The sequence below is a fragment of the Callospermophilus lateralis genome, chromosome 16 (assembly GCF_048772815.1).
Source record: "Callospermophilus lateralis isolate mCalLat2 chromosome 16, mCalLat2.hap1, whole genome shotgun sequence".
In the NCBI taxonomy this organism is placed as follows: domain Eukaryota; kingdom Metazoa; phylum Chordata; class Mammalia; order Rodentia; family Sciuridae; genus Callospermophilus; species Callospermophilus lateralis.
In genome coordinates this window covers 24,271,163-24,284,751 of record NC_135320.1, presented here as the reverse complement: position 1 = coordinate 24,284,751, position 13,589 = coordinate 24,271,163, and positions in this window count along the sequence as shown.

Here is a 13,589-nt window from a genome sequence, read left to right as displayed (position 1 = left end):
GGAGGAACACAAGTTTGAAGCCAGCCTCAGCAACTCAGCGAGGCCCTAAGTAACTTAGCAAGACCAAATATATACACACATACATCTCTGATTTATTTTGTGATATGAAACACTAATTTGTTTCAAGTAGGCCATGTTTCTATGATTTATTGTCAAGTGTCACAATAAATAGCTGTCACATTATTTTGCCCTCCTGTCTCTTCTCCCTGCATAGGAAGGGCTGTGTTGGACTTGGCATTGTTTGAGTAGCTGTGGACACAGCTGTGGGGTATTTTCAAGTGGTCAATGAAGTAAGGCTGCTCTTGTAAAAGACAGACAAGTACAGTATCAAAATAGAGCGCACGCGCACAAAAAAATTGCTTTTCTGGCCTTTTAACCCCGAGAAAGATTAATGGTTGTTTGGATTAGAAACTGTACCCTAATGAGGCACTATTGCCTCTGGGGAGTGAGTATGAGAAAGAGGACTGTTCACCCCTGGGGTCAACACTGCACAGGCTGCCAGTCTCTGATGACCAACAATCCCAAGCCAGACAGCTGCTATGGCTCCACCATTAAGTGCCCGCTCCTCTTGGGAGCTATTGGGGGACTAAGGCCATCACCATCACAATGGCCTGGGGGAGGCAGTCTCCAGAGCCACGCCACAATGAATGGACAGAAATCAGTTCTTGAGCCCTAAGTTGAATTGCTGGCAGCTGGAGATGGGAGGGTCTCCTTTCTCCTGTTATTATTCCACTGTTTTTCCAACTACCCCAATCACTCTCAGCATAAATGCAACTCCACCACCACCCCATCCCATCCCCCGCTACTGCAATAACTATGTGAACTCCCTTGTGAAGCTACATTCAGGACAGTTAACTTGAAAGTAACCCATTTCATTCTTTCTGGCTTTACATATTTGCTTTTTAATTTGGGTGCTCTAAATTGCTTTTCAATTTACAATGATTAAAATAATCATGAGAAAAAAGAAAGAAAAAAAACTACCCATCATCCCATTACCCAAACACAGCTGTTAACATTTGATAGATTTTCTTTCTGTTTTTTTTCTATTTGAATGGGATAGTCTTTAGCTTTTTTTCTCGCAAGGCAGGACATTTTAAGCATGTTCCACGTTGCCACATAATCTTCATAATCATTATTTTAAAAGGTACATGAGAATTAATAGAATAGATCTTAATAATTTATTCTTATTATACACAATCAAGATTGCTTCCAAATTTTTACTCCCACCATAGCATAGCAATGAATAAATGAATAATGTATACGTGACATTTTCATATTTTAAACTGAAATTGTTTAATTCTCCCTGAATTGAATTTTTACATGCTTATGGGTCTTGATTCATATTTTCAAATTATTTTGCAGTACTTCACCATTGTTTTAAGTGTTGCTTCTCCTGTCTTTCAATCTTATTTATCTTCTATATAAACACTAGAACAGAGTGACAAGAAATGAGACAAAGTTCATTCACATGAACAGACCAGGCTAGACTACATGTGCTGACCCACAAAGGTCAACTATGGTTTTCCTTTTGTAGTGCAGTTAAACAGGATGCTAAAGTTCCTTATATAAAATGGCATAATCATTTTCACATAACCTATGTGTATCCTCCCATATAGTTTAAATCGTCTTTAGATTATTTGTAATACTCAAGACAGTGTAAATACTACGTAAATAGTTGTTATATTGTTTAGGAAATGATAAGAAAAAAAAATGTCCAGAAAACACTGCAAATCACCAATAGCTGCACTCGGGAATCTAAAAAATGTGTTACAGTCCTACACAATTTCTCACACTGGATAGTGAGGGAAGCATTTGAAAATTAATAATTCCGTGGACTTCTGACAATGTCTGATTTCAAAGAGTGTCACACTACCAGAGCTGGGTAAGGCTTCTTCACAAGCTGGTTGATTTGCAGATAGACAGCCTGGAATGAGCCATGCTATAAAACATTTCTTCCCTACCACCCCCGTTGCTGTTAGCCTGGCATTCAGTGAGCTGGGGGTGGCACTGGTGCTAAAGATGGCTGCAGCAGAGTTCTGGGGGTGCACAATCTAGGGGCTGCATCTGGTAATAGCCTTCTTGTTGCCAGAGTTCCAAGGAGAAACCGGGTACTACGTGGTGAGACAGGCTGCACCCATGTGTTGGACACAATTTTTTTCCTTCCTGAAGACTTTTGATCTGCAGCTGGCTGAATTCACAGATATAGAATGCACGGATATGGAGGGCCAACTCTGTAACTTAACAGTTCATATGGACAGATTAAAATTTTTATATAAACTTGCGAGTTTATTTTTGGTGTTATATCATTATCTCTTAAAGCAAATTATAAATCACTAAGTTTACTTTTTTTTTTTTTTTTAATAAGTTCCTGAACCCTCTGTGAGTCCCTAAGCTTATAGGCCTGTATCATTACATTCATAGTATTCAACTTTGCAGGCCAAGGAAAAAGGGGACCAACAAATAAATGTTCTCCTTTTTAAAAAATGTTCTTTTTCATAAACCCTCTAGGCTGCATTCTGAGAGAGGGAGGAAGACCAAGAAACCAACCTTCCAAGAGTATAAGTCACTCCTCTCATCAGAAACCTCTGGAAGTTTTGCAGTTTTGCACATAGGCCTCATGATAGCTCTGACAACATTTTCTAGAGACCAGTAAGAGCTTTATACCATGCATTGAATATAAGAAAACAATGTTAGTAAGGCAAACCACTAATTTTTTTTATTTTAGTCATTCTGTTAGGTTTGTAAGTAAGCTCTTTTTGTGTATTTAATTCATATTTCTGTAATAATGTGTGACGTTGAACATCTTTTCATATGATTTGCCATTTGTATGTGCTTTTCAGTGAAATATCTGTTCATATCTCTCACTGATTTTCTAATTGGTTTGTTTTTTAACTGTTGAGTTTAAAAGATGCTTCATAGATTCTCTAATAGGAGCTTCCACAGAGCAAAAGTTCTTAATTTGATGAGGCACTTTCTTTCTTTTTCTTTTTATGCATCGTACCTTTAGTGTCAAGTCAAAGAATTCTCCTTAGCTGTAGATCTCTAAAAGATTCTCTTTAAGTTTTCTCCTGTTTTAGTTCCACATGTAATCCATTTTTAGTTCATTTTTGCAAAAGGTCATTGTATGGACGTGCATCTATGGATAGTTCCAGCACCATTTGTTCATTTGTTGAAAAGACAACCTTTCCCCCACTGAATTTTTTTTTCAACTTTGTAAAAATCAGTTGGACAGGGACTGGAGTGTGGCATTAGCCTAGCACAGGGTTCCATCCTCAACACCACATAAAAATAAATGAATAAAATAAAGTTATTGTGTCCACCTATAACTAAAAAAAAAAAAAAAAGTCACTTTAAAAAATCAGCTGGGCATGTTTGTGTAGATCTACTTCCAGATTTTCTGTTCTTTTCTATCAATCCAAGTGTCTATTCCTCTGCCCAAACTCTACTGTTTTGATCACTATAGCTATATAGTAAGCCTTAATATTAAGTCCTTCTACTTATTCTTATTTTTTAAACTTGTTGTAACTGTTCTAGATCCTGCACCTTTCAATATAAATTTTAGAATAAGCTTACCTATGTGAGAAAAAAAAAGGCTTTCTGGGATTCAATAGAAATTGCATTAAACCTATTGATAATTTGGGAAGAACTGACATTTTTAATATGTTGAGTCTGCTGATTCACAACACAGTATATCTCTCCATTTAGGTCTACTTTAACTGATTTTATCAGCTTCTTTCAATTTTTAAGATAGAGTTCCTATATGTTTTATTATATTTATACCTAAGTATTTCATTTTCTTAGGACCAACAGTGAATTGTATTGTCATTTAAATTTTTGTCCCCGCACGTTCATGTTAGTGTTATAAAATGTTATTCATTTTTGTATGGTGATCTTGTATCCCACAACCTTGAGGCACTCAATTATTAATTCTAAAAGTCCTGTTGATGATTCCTTGGGATTTTCTACAGAGATAATCACATCACCCATGAATAGGAATAACTTTTATTCTCTCATTTCCAGTTCATATGCCTTTTCTTGCCTTTGCCCTGGCATAATGTTGAGTAAGAGGGGTAAGAGTAGACATCCTTGTTTTGTTCCTAATCCTAAGGGAAAGTATTCAGTCTTTCACATTAAGTCTGATTCTAACTGTAGGTCTTTTGTAGATGCTTTTTACCAAGTTAAGGAATTTATATCATAGTTTTAAAATGTTAAAACTCAGTAGCTTTTATTACTCCCTGATACTTATGCTTAGATAATTTACTAGAGTTAGGTTATTTTTGTAATCAAGGGACATTTCCATTAAAATTCCCTTTAGGTGTTCATGCAGGTATTTATGTTTGACAGATAAACTTTTTAAATAGAGAGTCCCAAAGGTAAAATCCATTGCTCAAATTTACTCCAAAATCGGCTTTGTCAGACCAGATCCCAAGATGCTAGTTCGATAACATTTATTATAAACCTAATGTCAATAGTCTGTATGAGCCCTTATGTGCTAGACACTATAAGTATTTTACATTTATGTTATTTAATTCTCAAAACAGCTTAATGAGGCAGATGTTACTATTACCCCCATTTTGTGAAATATAAAACCAAGTCTTAGTTGATATAACTTGACCATGGTCACACTGCTAGCAAGTAGTAGCAACTGACTCCATCTTGCTCTTGACAACAACCCACTTGCGAGTTCTGGGACTATGAAGATGAATAAGGCAAAATCTGTCCTCTTAAAGAGCTCACAATCCATCAGAAGAAACAGTCTGCACAGTCCCAATTTGATTTCTGAAGAAGCAACTGCCTCAGTTGATAAGCTGATGGTTAAGTGGAAGGAAAGAAGATAGGAAGGAAAGAACCCATTATCCTGATTTCTGGGACAAATCTAAAGTTTGTCTTATCTTATGTAGAAGTGAGTTTCTTCTCGTAGAAAGTACTTTCTATTTTCTAAAAGTAACATGAGTTCTGAAACCAATCATCCACCTGCCTGGGGACATCCTGATCAGTTGGCACACTTATGCTGGGCAATGATGCCTGACACCTACCAAATATAAAGGAAGTGTATTAGCCAACTTTTTTTTTTTTTGTCGCTGTGACAAAAATACCTGACAAGTACTGCTTTAGAGAAGTAAAAATCTATTTTGGCTTGTGGTTTCAGAGGTTCAGTCCATGTTTGGCTCACTTCACTGTTCGGACCCAAGATGAGGCAGAACATTATGGTTAAAGAGTGTAGCAGAGGAGCACTGATCTATGCATGTTGACCAGGAAACAGGGAGAAGATGGAGAAAGGAGCTTCAAGGGAGAGAAACCTTGTCACAGCACAACCCCAGTGACCCGTCTCCTCCAGCCATACCACACCTGCCTATAGTTACCATCCACTTAGTCTGTTCAAACTAGGGTGACACGATTAGGTTACAGCTCTCGCAAGTTAATCATTTCACCTCTGAATATTCCTGCATTAAAACAGGAGCTTTGGGGGGACACCTCCTATCCAAACCATAACAGGAGGGGACTACCACATATGGAACACCAAGATAAAAAAAGATGTCAGATGGTCTGGGGTTGTGGCTCAGCAGTAGAGCACTCACCTTGCACGTGCGAGACCCTGGGTTCGATCCTCAGCACCACATACAAAAATAAACAAGTGAAATAAAGGTGTTGTGTCCAACTACAACTAAAAAATAAATATTAAAAAAAAGATGTCAGAGCTAGTCATCCATAAGAATGAGCAAATCTTCCCCCATAGCACCATGGAATTTTAAGGTTCAGCCACATCTACCAACCAGGGCAGGGTTTGCTGTTTGAGTATCTGCGACCTTTCTGTTCCCCAGATTCCCACCATCTCATTAGACCTCCCAATACTGAGCTTATTCTTTTGCAAAGATTCTTCTCTTAGCCCTATCATATCCCCACCTTTCTTTTCCCTGGGGAAACCAAGGAACTTTAATTGGGGTTCCCTCTGCACTCCTGTAACACCCTCAGTGTGCCCCCACTTAACCTATGTGCAATCGTTTATTTTCTTGTTCATCTCCCCTTCTAATCTGTTGACAAGGAGTAAAAGGCCTTGTCTCAATCACAGCCCATCTTATAATCTAGCATAAAAACGGGTCTATACAGTAGTAAGTCATTAATATGTGTTTGAAGAATAGAATGGAAAAGAAAGAATGAAACAACCAGTCTAATTTTTCTAATTTTTCTCACTCAGATAACTTTTCATTGACCAAAGTCTCAAACTTTCTGTTGAGTAAATATAAAGTCCGTGTTCCCCAGATCCTCAGCAATCACAAATGAATGGCAGAACCATCATCTCTTGCCTGTAATATCCTGATATCGAAACAACCTGGCAAAAAGCAAGTAGTGTTTTAGAATTCACTTTTTAAAGTCCTGGTCCATGGCCCAAGAGAATGCTGGGGGCAGCCTGGGGGATCTTCTCCTCTTACAGATCAGTGTACAGAGAACTTGTGCGCTAAGCCAAGGAGGAACAACTTTATAAAGAATAGACAACTATTTATCCACACCAAAGAAACTAGTCCTACTAGAAGTAACACCATTAACATCTTGGCAGTTTTTCTATTATGAATCTGACATTTCCTCCTTCTTCAAAGCCCAATTTGAGTGCTTGTGATCTTTTTCAAATAAAATAATAAAGCCATCAACACACAGTAAAAGCTAAGCAACATTTATAATCAGGCATCTCTAGAGTATATTTTAGGTTAAAGAAAATATTGAAATACTAGGCCTTCCCTTTCAAATCCCTTAAAACCTTCCGCTTTCAAATGAGACTCAAATTCTTCTCTGGGATCTTAATTTTTATGTGGCTTCTTATTACTTTTTTTATCCCTTCTAAAACTCTAAATCCCTTCAACATAGCTTCAGCTCCTTCCACAGCTGAACTGGCAGCAGGCTGATCTTTTTATTGGTGGGTAATGGATTTAGTTTGATTGCTGACATGGGAACAATGAGAGGATCAACAATTCCATTTGCAGCCATGAAATTCCCCATCTGTTGAGTGCATTCATGACTGAAGAGCACTGGGCAGAGACAGATGAATGAGCCCGTCATGCCTGATGTTAATGACATCCATCATACAAGCTGAACATGCAGCTTCATAAATCAAAGGCCAATAGCAACTCTGGTTGCTCATGTCATTAACAAGTCATCCCAAGTTATCCATTTAAATACCTGGGAGTTTACCATAACCTTGAGCCTGGAGACCTGCCTTGCAGTTCTGATCACCTCAAAAAAAAAAAAAAAAAATGGTATTGAAGCAAAAAAATCATTCTAGGTTAAAGAAATAAAAATAACTTTTTCAGCTATGCACTCAAATATTCGCAGATGAAACCATTTATTGTTTAGCACTGGTTTCAAATTAAAATCAGATGGGAGTGGAGGGAGGGAAAGGTGGAAAAAAAAAAAATTGGCCATGAGTTGATCACATTGTTAAAGCTAAGTGGTGGGTGCGTAAGAGTTCATTGTATTAGATTTTCCACTCCTGCATATGTTTAACATTATTCACAAACAAAAGTACAAAATTAAAAATATTTTGTAACTGGAAAATGGAAGTTTCCATTATTTCATAAACATTTTTGTCCAGTTTTGTCTTTTCTCAAAAAAAAAAAAAAAAAAGTTCCTATACAGTTCAAACATTTATCAAGACCAAGAAGCCATTACCAGCAAACACTTCAGAGGGAGACCAAGCAGTACCCACTGCAGTTTTTCAGGGACCCATTCACCACCCCCAGCCCCAGTTCTAAGATCAGAATTTGAGTGTGCTCAGGAAGCCTAGAGTCACATCCAACCCTTCTTCTTTTTTATTTTTTGGTATGTCACTCATTGATTGTTGCCATCAATTCTACATTTCTTGGTTTTGTTTTTTTTGTTTGTTTGTTTGTTTTAACATGGATGCTTTTTTAGGTGTTTTAATTTATGGGTTCTTGTCAAAGAAGTGAAAAATGAAAGAACAATGGGCAAAGAGAACAACAGGGAAGTGACAATGGCTTGAGCAAGGGCCTGTTCAGTTAGTTTCTGTTAAGCAGATCCTCTGAACGCCAGCCGGGGCACCTTGTTCAAGTTCAACTGGATTCCCTAGAGGATGTTGTAGGTATGTCTTCATTAATCCTGATATTGTTGGAAAGCCTGAAGGGGAAAAGGAAAGAAATCTGTGTCTCTAGGCATCCCTCACCCACAAATTATAGATAAATAGTTGCTATCATTTAGTCAAGATAAAATCACCAAGTATTCTGCCCAACACTGTGCAGGACATGGAAATTCCCATACCAAATAGAGCACACAGCATTTTGCAGGGCAGACATTCAATTCTATAAGCAATTGCTACTCATTGTGAGGGTTCAATGAAATACAGTCCTCTAACTTGACTTTGGGAATGATGCTGGCACTGAGAATGTCAAGTGCAAAATCTAGGCGCCAATGGAGAAATTTGGCAGGCTGAAGAATCTCTAGAATTTTACTCTACAATACGATAGCCATTAGAGACGTACAAAGCTGTTGAGCTTTTGAACTATGACTAGTATAAATTGAAATGTGTTCTCAATGAAAAACACACATCAGGTTTTCAAAATAGCATAAATTTTTTTTTCGTGAGCCAAAAAAGTCTTTTCATTAAAACTTTTTTTAAAAAAATTCTACTATCTCATTAATGATTTTTCCATAAAGATTGAATGTTAAAATGATAATATTTGGGCTATATTCAATTAAATAAAATGTCTACTTCTTCACTTGAGCTTCCAGATTTTTGTTGATTGATTGTTTTTGCTGTTCTGGGGAGCAAAACCAGGGCTTTGCACATGCTAAACAAGTACTCTACCAGTGAGCTATACTTCCTTCTCCTAGAATTCCAGTTTTTAAAATTTATAATTGCCTATTATGTACTTTACATATTGTGTGTGTGTGTGTGTGTTTGTGTGCTGGGGATTGAAAACAGGGTTTTGCTTATGCTATCAAGGACTCAAACACTGAGCTGCATCTCTAGCCTTTGTACAAACTTCTTAAAATTTTTTTACTTAATGCTTCAAGTTTTTAATTCTACACACTGTATATGTTTCCATTTTAATCCCTTCTTTCTTTAAATAAAATTTATTCACTTATTTTTTAAAAAGAATATACATAGATTATCCATTTGCCAAATTTCCTGCCCTGAAAGCAACCATTTCACAAGTACTTTGTATTTCCAGATAATACTATATTTGGAATTATATTGAATTAAAAATAGACTTATGCCTAGAACTTTTCCGAAGCTCTCCAATTTGACTTCTAAGAATTTATCCTACTGATACAGTTGAACATATGTGGGAAGATACATATTAAGGGTACTTGTTGCAATGTGGTTAGCACTAGAAACAACTAGAATAATCTAAGTGTATCATAATGTATTCATATTACTCATTAATGTAGAATTCATTGCAGTGGCTCAAGCCTGTAGTTCCAGCTACTCAGGAAGATGAGGCAGAAAGATTGCTTGAGCCCATGAACTCAATATTTGCAACATGATCTCCTCACCCGCAAATCTCTTCATACCCAAAGAACATCACTTTGCATAAGATTGAAACTATCTCTCTTTCTGAGGAACTGAGAGAATAATGTTATACAAATGCTAAAATTACAAATGTGTTTCTGGTTTCACAGTATGAGCCACAGAAGATTAAACAGAAACTTCTCAGAGACACACAATCTGGTGTCCTGCAAGTCTACAAAGATTGATGTCTGAGTGCTGGGTAGTTCAGAATTTGGGCATCCTGACTAAGCCAGGTCGAGACTCTATTTTGTAGACCCACTATGCAGGGTTGTGGGGCTCATGTCTAAAGTGACTGGCTATAATAATTGTTCAACAGTAACATCATCTGCACAGTGTATGGCACATGATGGGGTTTGAGACATGCAAAGTGAATGGATGAACACTTTAAAGTGTACAAGCCAGAAGGCATAACATAGGCTTCCATTCAAGAGTTGCCGCCCCTCCATTTGGCAACTGAATCAGCATCCTCTGGTTGCTTTCAAAGCCACATATGCATAGGAACAACTCCAGATCTTCAGAATCAGAAAGACTGTCCAGGCATGTGGAAGTTTACTGAGATGCTTAGTGGATCTGATGGGCAGCCAGGCAACCACAGAAACAAATCTTAGATGAGGACCCCATGAACAATTCTCTTCTTTACTCTGTTCACAGAAGGTTCTCAAACTTTAGTGAGGATCAGAATCCCCTGGAAAATCCTTCCCACCCTGGAGTTTTTGATTTGGCAGGCAGGATGGGGTCTGAGAATTTGAAAGTCTAATAAGTTCCCCAGAGATGCTGATACTGTTATCTGGTAACAATATGAGGACCACTGTGCCACATCCAGAGCTCTTGACCTTAGCATATTTTAACACCAGTGTGCTTTTAAACACCTATGCCTGTGGCCTAGATAATTGATTTGATTGATTAAGTGAACTAATTGGATTTAAATAGTCTAGGGGAAGAACTGAGCTCCTTATAATTTTAATGTCTTTAGATCAGGACTTCTGTTCTCCTTAAGTAAACTATTTTCTAATTCCAAAGTGTGCCTTGGTACCAGCAACACCCCAACCTAGACTGTTGGAACCAGAATCTGCATTTTAGTAAGCTCTTCAAGTGATTTTCGCACATGCTAGAGTTTGAGCACAGCCTAAGTTTCAACTTACATGTAATTTTCTCAGAAAGAACTTATTTTAGCTGGGCATGGTGATGCACACCTGTAATCCCAGGGGCTTGAAAAGCTGAGGCAGAAAGATCACAAGTTCAAACCCAGCTTCAGCAATTTAGCAAGGCCCTAAGTAACTTAGCAAGAATCTGTCTCAAGGGAAAAAAAAAAAAAATTCAGAAGGGCTGAGGATGTGGCTCACTGATTAAACCCCCAGGAAAGAAAGGAAGGAAGGAAGAAAAGTTTTCTTCTTGTTTCTTTGGTAGGGTAGATAGCTGGAGCTGTCAGGTTGGAGAAACACAAACCATTCAGTGCTTCCCAGTAGCCACTCAAACAAATAGGAAGCCTTTTGCAGAGTCTGTGGGAAAGAAAGTTGTGTATTGAAACCGATCTGCTTTTTGAACAAGTACAGAAGCCAAATGTAGAAATTGCCATAAATGGGCACCCACATGCAACCAGCTTGGAACCCTCAGCAGCGAATCCTGGAAACTTAGGGGTAGATCCCAGACCAGATCAGACCAAACTCGACCTTAGGTTTAGCCTCATCCTGGACCTGGGTTGTCATGTGGTATATAATCACTATTGTATGTGGATTATACAGTTTGCATTCTAAATGAGGACTCAGCCTTTACCCCTCCAGGGATTATCAAGTACCAGGGCAAGAAGGGGGCTATCTAACATGGCATAAAAGCCAAACAGTATTATTTTGGCAAATATAAAAATGAATTAATATAAAGTATTGCCAAGAGTGAGGGGAATAAGCATTTCATATTCTAGTTGGTGAAAGTGTTCACTCAGAGTTGAGGACTTAGCTCAAGGGTAGATCACTTATGTAGCATGCACGAGGCCCCAGGTTTGAAACTCTGAAGGAAGGAAGGGAAGAAGGGAGGCAGGAAGAAAGGGTTAACTGATATGGAATTTTTAGAAAGAAATTTGGGGAACTCCCTCATAACTTAAACGTGTATAAGTTATAACCTACATGTCATAATGTAGCCTTCAGGACTGTTAGGAGATGTGTGTAAAGACACATACTCAAAGATGCACTTTGCAGCATGTTTCAAATTTTTTTAAATGGAAATAAACTAGATCTAACAAGAAAGGAGTGCATAAGTTCCTTTAATTCAGAGGTCTCCTACTTTATTAAAAGAATGACAGTTATATATGTTGTACACATGTATGTGTAGTACAACTCCATTTCTGATTTCCCAAAATCACGTATGTATATATCTATATATATTTACGAATAAGCATGAAAAAAACTGCAAATAGACCCTCCAACCTCCAACAGTAGTTGCTTTTAGGGAGCGGGACTATATTGAGGGAAGTAAGCTTCACTCTTTCAGTATATCTTTCTATAACTTTTGAATTTGGTATAATTGGTATTAATTTTATTATTTAAAAAATATTTCAAACAGGTAAAAATTATTTCTTAAGACTATTTTTCTCCAAGTGTTTCCTTACATCAACCCATTTAATTATATATATTTCAGGCTCATTAATTAGACATAACATAATATACTATCATTGATTAGGTTTCAATTTTTTTTTTTTTAATGTGGTGCTGAGGATTGAACCCAGTTGCACACATGAGAGGCAAGCACTCTACCTTTCTTTCTTTCTTTCTTTTTCTTTTTCTTTTTTTTTTTTTTTTTTTTTTGGTACCAGGGATTGAACTCAGGGGCACTCAACCACTGAGTCACATTCCTGGTCCTATTTTGTATTTTCTTTATAAACAGGGTCTCACTGAGTTGCTTAGCACTTCGCTTTTGCTGAGACTGGCTTTGAACTCAGTGATCCTCCTGCCTCAGCCTCCCAAGCTGCTGGGATTAAAGGCATGCACCACCACACCCGCCCTAGGTTTCAGTTTTGTTAGATAAAACCTAAACCAATCTGGACTCCTTGAAAATAAATCCAGGTAAACCGAATTGGCTTTTGGATTTCCCAAAGCATTCGTAGTTTCAGTTTAGTCCCAGGTCCTGGGAACTCTATTTGTGTCTTTTAACCCCTGCACTTTAATATTGCCTCTTATAGAGAATCATGTTTAAAAAAAAAAAAACATAGATTCCTTTTTAATAAATTGTCACTAACCAGGTCTCCCAGATTCTGTACCTGATTGTATATTTTTATAAATGTAAAGACAGATGTTCACATTTCATTTTGCTAAATTTTACCCTGTAGATTTCAGTACTCCATTCTGATGCGTTAACATAATTTTGGGTCTTCACTTTTATTACACTAGATACTCCCCAAGTATGACATGGCCTAAAATTTTAACCATTGTGAATATAAAATATTCAGACAACAGACACAAAGAAATCTTTTAGACAGTAGAAACCTACTAAAATTTAACCCAAAGGAAATTTGTCGGATGGAGACAGATATCTCACTAACCCCAAGATGGGAATGAAGCTTAGCCTGGGAGAAGCAACGCAGGAGACAGGCCATACTTTCTCCATCTTATCTCTGTCTCAGTCCCCCCACACCTACCTCTCATTCCTCCCAATACTTCTCTCACCCCCCCACCCCCACCCCCTCACACTGCTTGAATGTCTGCAGGACTACAGACCCACTAAGTATGGGCCTTGGTGTAGTTAAAACTCTTTACCCTGAATTTTTATTCAGGACCCAGGCACCTTCCTGATCACCAATCCCAGGCACAGTATTTCTACTGGCTTCTCCTCGACTTTACCCCAATCAGCCAGAAGACACACCCTGATATTCAGAGTTTACACCTTTCCTTTGGCCCCAAACCAAAGCCCAAGGTCAGTTTCCAGAAAGCAGTACATTGAGTTTGATGTCCACTCTGGGCCAATCGAATCCAAGGGGACAAGTCCAAGCAGAATAAACATGGCTTCCCAGACTGTACTCTGTGGCTGGATGCAGTCCTCAGAGAAAGAGATGTATTATTGATAACCCCCTGATGAA